The 6,072-nt window shown below is 34.4% G+C and overlaps 1 long non-coding RNA gene across 1 annotated transcript in view; it reads left to right on the top strand.

Annotated features, from left to right (window-relative positions):
• LOC111730367 overlaps positions 1-4,042 on the top strand; it is a 324,528-nt gene extending 320,486 nt beyond the window's left edge. Inside the window, exon 3 of the long non-coding RNA XR_002776650.1 lies at positions 3,445-4,042. This is a non-coding gene — a long non-coding RNA (uncharacterized LOC111730367). The remainder of the gene's footprint in view (positions 1-3,444) is intronic.
• The last annotated feature ends 2,030 nt before the right edge of the window (positions 4,043-6,072 follow it).

Raw genomic sequence — 6,072 nt, 5'->3', positions numbered from 1 at the left:
TTTTTTTTTGTAATGTCTCCTCAAGTAAGGAGGAAAAAAAAAAAAAGAGAAAATAAACATATCAAACTAAAAATTTTGCACAATGAAGGAAAACAACAAAATTAAAGGAAAACCTAATGAATGGGAGAAAATATTCACCAATGATATACCCAGAAAGGAGTTAATAATATCTAAAATATATAAGAAACTCATAAAACTTAACACCAAAAAACCCCAAACAATTCAATTAAAAAATGGCCAGAGGACCTGAATAGACATTTTTCCAATGTGAACATAGATGGCCAATAGATATAGGAAATACAAATCAAAACCACAATGAGATATCACTTCACACCTGTCAGAATGGCTATCATCAATAAATCAATAAACAAGTGTTAGCAAGGATATGGAAAAAAGGGAACTCTCGTGAACTATTGGTGGTATTGTAAATTGATGCGGCCACTGTGGAAAATAGTATGAAGTTTCCTCAAAAAATTAAAAATAGAACTACCACTTGACCCAGCAATTTCACTTCTAGGGATCTCTCGAAAAGAAATGAAAATACACTAATTCAAAAAGATGTATGCACGCCTATATTCACTGCAGCATTATTTACAAGAACCATGATATGGAAGCAATCAATGGAATATGGGTACTAGAATTGTAAGTTATATCACATGTCTAATCGCTATGTGGTACACTTGCAACTAATATTGTGTGTCAACTATAATTGAAAAAAAATTTTAATTAAAATACTATTACTATATAATGCAGCAATTCCATTTCTGGGTATTTATCTGAAGAAAATGAAAACACACTAATTCAAAGAGATATATGTACCCCTATGTTCACGTAGTATTACTTACAATAGTTATAATATGGAAGCAACCTAGCTATCTAGCAATAGATAACTGGATAAAGAAGAGGTGGTACATATATACCATGGAATATTACTCAGCCATAAAAAATGAGATTTTGCCATTTGTTACAATATGGATGGACATAGAAGATATTATGCTAATGAAATCAGTCAGAGAGAGAAAGATAAATATCAAATAATTTCACTTACATGTGGAATCTAAAAAAAACCAAAAAACCAAAAACAAAAACAGACATAGATACAGGAAACAAACTGATGGTTACCAAAATGCAGAGGCTGGAGAGCAAATGAACTAAGTGAAGGGGATTAAGAGGTACAAATTTCCAGTTGTAAAGTAAGTCATGGTGATATAACATACAGCATAGGAAATATATAGTCAATAATATTGTAATAAGTTCGTATGATGACAGGTGGTAACAGACTTATCTTGAGGATCATTTCATAATGTATATAAATGTCAAATCACTATGATGTACACCTGAAACTAATAGGATATTGTATGTCAATTATGTACCAATTATAAAAAAGATTAAAATTATATGCCAATTTAAAAAAAGATTGGATAAGGTTCACCTACATTGGGGGAGGGACATCTTTACTGTCTCCCAAGTCAAATGCTAATCTCATCTAGAAACACCCTCACAGACACACTCAGGACAATGTTTAACTAGATGTGCGGGTGCCATGTGGCCCAGTCCAGTCAGCACATACAATTAACCATCACAACATCTTTGTCCACAGGTACCTAAAGGCAATGACTAGGCTCCACTCTAATTTTATCATTTTTACAACATAATTTTGCAATTTTGGAATGAATAGTTGTACCCTTTAATATTAGTGCACCACGATGCACTAAAATGTTTGTATGCCATCACTACCAGCTAAGCAAAATGCAGCAGTCCAGCCAAGTAATGTATTACAGCTGTGATATTCACAAGAGGTGGTATTTCATGATTTAGCCAGCTTGCCAGGAATTGAGAGATTTTTTCAAATAATAAAGGGTTGCAATAAATTATATTTAATGTTTGCCAGACTACTTAGCAAGACAGACCATTAGTTTATAATTTTGAAGTTGGGGTTATTTGTATATTAATGATTCACATACCAAAAATTTGCAATTTCTTTTACTATAAAGAATCAAGACATTTTTTAAAACTAAGATTTTATAACAGTTACATTCAAATATATATGTCCCCATTCAAAGCAGAACTTTGTTTGCTGCTATTGTTCAGAGGAGGTTCATAAACCATACAAGAAAATATTTCTAGCTATTTAATAATTTTCTCTCCATTCTGAAACCAATGGAATTTTTCAATGCAATTTCTTTTTTTTCTTTTTTTACTTGTCTTAGTTCTAGTAACGTTTGGCCATTACTTGATGTGAAATTCATTCGCAAAAGATGTTTTACCCTTACTTAGGATATCACACTAAAAAACCACTTTGAAGGGACCGAGAGGAATTCTGAGGCAGAATGGGGCAATAGAAGCATCACTGAAATAAATGCGTAGCTCTTTAATAACAACACGAAGGCATGAGGGGGAGAGGGGCAGAGAAACACTGCAATGAGAGTCTGAAGATGTTATTCCAAACTATGCTACTGATTTCCTTGCTAGATGGATGCCCCTCTCCTTCCTCCTCTCCTCCTCCCCCTTATTGTTTGATAGTATGTGGTTTGAGCTGAATTGACTAACCTCTAGCTCCAAGAGTGTGTTCTGAAAGACTCAAAGTCAAGTAATTCTAATGTTTTGGTCAGAGTTATTGTTTAAGAGATTAATAGTTAACCAGTTCACTACTACTACTAAGCCAACATGTGCATAATCTTTTTTGTTTTGTAAAATTTATTCTATCAGACTAAAGAGAAGGACTTTCCTTCTATACTTGAGGGGAAAGATGTCTTTTCTTTCTAACTTTCCCCCTCTCTCAATCTGGATGAGGAAGCACATGGCAGCTTTGTTGTATAAGGGCAAATACAAATTAAAATTTAGAGGCTTCATTTTCTTTGTTGAAAATAATGGAGGTAACATTCTTCCTTCTTTTTCATAGAGCATTTACTTTAAGTAACTTGTAAATTCCTTTTCGGTCTCTTTGAAAGTATGCAAACTCTTTTAAAAGCTAAAGAAGCTTTAGGCTAGCTTTGTGACCCCAGAATGTCTTTTTCAAGGATCTGAGAGCCATCTTTTTGAGATGTAATCATCAGGGAATATAGAATCCCTCTCTCATTTTCTTTGAAAGAGTAGAAGCCTAATTTTAGCAGGGTGTCTCACTCCAAGTTGCAAAATTACCTCTTGTCATAAAGATATGAGAAGTTTACAGTTCCTTTGAATAAAGTCAATTAGCTAACCCAGATCATCACCCAAATTATCAAATGAATTTAGAATGAACTCTGTATGACAAATTTTGCTGTCAAGACCTCTTACTTTAAGACTAGTTATTGTTTATCTTAATAACATATCACATATATGTAATGGATTGTATCTGTTTGCCTGTATAAAGGGTGAGATTTCTTTCTGTCTTTGTAATCTCTTAGTGATTGCTGTTGATGCATATCACATTCTGGTATAACTTTTATTATATTTCCCCAATAGTTGTGACCATGAGGAAAGCCAGTCTGAAGATGAAGCCAACATGCAGAGGAAGACAGAGCTGAGAGAATCATAGGACAATGGAGCTGAAGGCTCATCTGAAGTGTCGTTGAATATTTACTTTCTTTAGACTTTTAATTAAATGAGCCAAGACATTCCCTTAAGGGTTTAAACCAGATTAAATTATATTCATTGTTACAAATGAAAGTGTTCTGAGTGTTTCCCACACACATTTAACCACTGGGATGAGAATCTGAAATGCCCGTGAACAACTTGCTGGACTAGCATTTTATGGAATACTTTCTAGGAAACACTTTTTTTTTAAGTCAATTATCTATTTATTTAAAAATTTTCATGCTCACAAAGCATTTCCTTTGAGGATATATTATCACTTATTTAACCAATTTTACTCTTTTAGATGTTATGTTACTTATATTTTTCCACTATTATAATAAACATAACTAACAGCCCAGTTTTGTTTGTTTGCATTTTCATAAGCCTATCAGTGGCTATGTCCTCAGGATAAATTCCTAGAAATCAATTTATTGGGTTGAAATGTATATAGACTTTTGTAGCTTGTTGAATATAAATTTTTAAAATATCAGAGAAAAAGTTGGACTCTAGTACTTATTCTCATAACTGGAATAATCTTAAGCAACATGACTCAATGGTCTAATAACACCACGAGGAACAACTGTTGACTATAGTAACATGATAACATATATTTCATTAGAATAAAAACATAAAAGAATGAACAATGAAAAAGTATCAAATGATTGCCTTAGCTCTTCTGCATTTAGAAAGCCTGGGTTTAGAGTCTTGCGGTGATCCTTACTGTGGGTAGCACGTGCAAGCTGGCTAATAACATACAAAATTAGTAGCGTTTCTATTCACTAATGACAAATTATCCAAAAGAAAAAATAATAAAGAAAAAATCCCAAATCAATAGCATAAAAACAATAAAATACTTAGGAATAGACTTAACCAAGGAGGTGAAAGATCTCTACAAGAACACTATGAGACATTGATGACAAAAATCAAAGAAGACATAAATATATGGAAAGGTATCTCATGTTTATGGATTGGGTGAATTAATATTATTAAAATATTTGTACTACCAAAAATCATCTCTAAATTCAATGCAAAACCTATCAAGATTCCAATGGCATTTTTACAGAAGTAGAAAAAAAATCCCAAATTTATATGGAATCACAAAAGACCCTGAATAGCCAAAGAAATCCTGAGAAAGAAGAACAAAGCTGGAGGCATTACACTTCCTGATTTAAGCTATACAATAAAGCTATGTAATCAAAACAGCCAATTTTATGTAAAGGCATAAAAACAGACATAGACCATGGAACAGCACCAAGGGCCAGGAATAAACACAAGCATATATAGTCAACTAATATTTGACAAGGGAGTGAGGAACACTCAGTGGAGAAAAGACAGTCTCTTTAATAAATGTTGCTGGGAAAATTGGATATTCGTATGTCAAAGAATGAAACTATACCCCTCTAATGCCACTCACAAAAATTAACTCAAAATGGATTAAAGACTAATCATAAGACCTGAAACTATACTAATGAAACACAGGGAAAAAGCTCCTCGACATGGGTCTTAGCAATGATTTTTTTTGGATATGACACCTAAAACACAAGCAACAAAATTAAAAAAAAAGTAAACGTGGACTACATCAAATCATTTCACAATCTGTATAAGTCAACCACTATGTGGTATACCTTAAACTGTGACAGTTATGCATGTCAGTTATGTATGAATAAAACTTGGGGAGTGGGGTAAGGAAAAAAGCCATGAGAACATGAAGCAGGCCCAGTCCTATGGAGGAGAGGTAGAAGAAGGAAAGTGGGGGCAGGAAGGGCCTTAAGACTAGAGCAGAGTTCGAAGATACTTTTGGCAAAGTTGATGAGAAGTCTAAGGCAATGTACCCGTTAGTGTAGTCCCGTATTTTTCAGAAAAGGGCCTGTTTCACTACACCTGCCAGGCTCAGTTATTGGCTGGAAGCAGCCTGTCAGAAGCAGTACCAACTAGCTGATGAATTTCAGACGGAATCAGCAGGAGCTAATTTCACTCCCTGTACCAAGCGAGAGAACTGAGAGGCACATTTTCTTTCACCACATTCATCCGTTTGGCAAATGAAGGGGCAATCTTGTGAATCAAAATAAGGTATCAGCTCTGCATATTTTCCTTATAATGGCACACTGATCATTTTAGAAGTCTCTACTCAAATTTTACCTAAAAAAGGAATGTTGCACTCATCCTGAAGAGAGCACAGGTTTCCCCACTGTGGAAGCACAAACTGGCATAGCTGCCAAAATGTAGCATTGCTCCAGCTCAGCTCTAATAAATATCTAGAACACCTTGGACCCCAGAGCAGAGGAACGAACCTAGGGGCCGAAGCCCTATTCATGAGATTTATCTTTGTATCTGGAACATATAGGCATTCCCATAACCCATATTTTACTGGCACTTGCCTTACTGTTAAAGCACTTTTGTCCCCCTAAAATGCCCCTATTCTACAGGAAATATCCCTCATCTTCATGAGCAAATCCTGTTAGCTACTATAAAGCATCTGATTTTTTAACTTCTTTCATTTCAGCCTGCTTCCACTGA

This window comes from Pteropus vampyrus, unplaced genomic scaffold, assembly GCF_000151845.1.
Source record: "Pteropus vampyrus isolate Shadow unplaced genomic scaffold, Pvam_2.0 Scaffold310, whole genome shotgun sequence".
Classification (NCBI taxonomy): Eukaryota; Metazoa; Chordata; class Mammalia; order Chiroptera; family Pteropodidae; genus Pteropus; species Pteropus vampyrus.
Note: the sequence above shows the minus strand (reverse complement) of the source record. Positions and strands in the feature narration are given on the sequence as shown.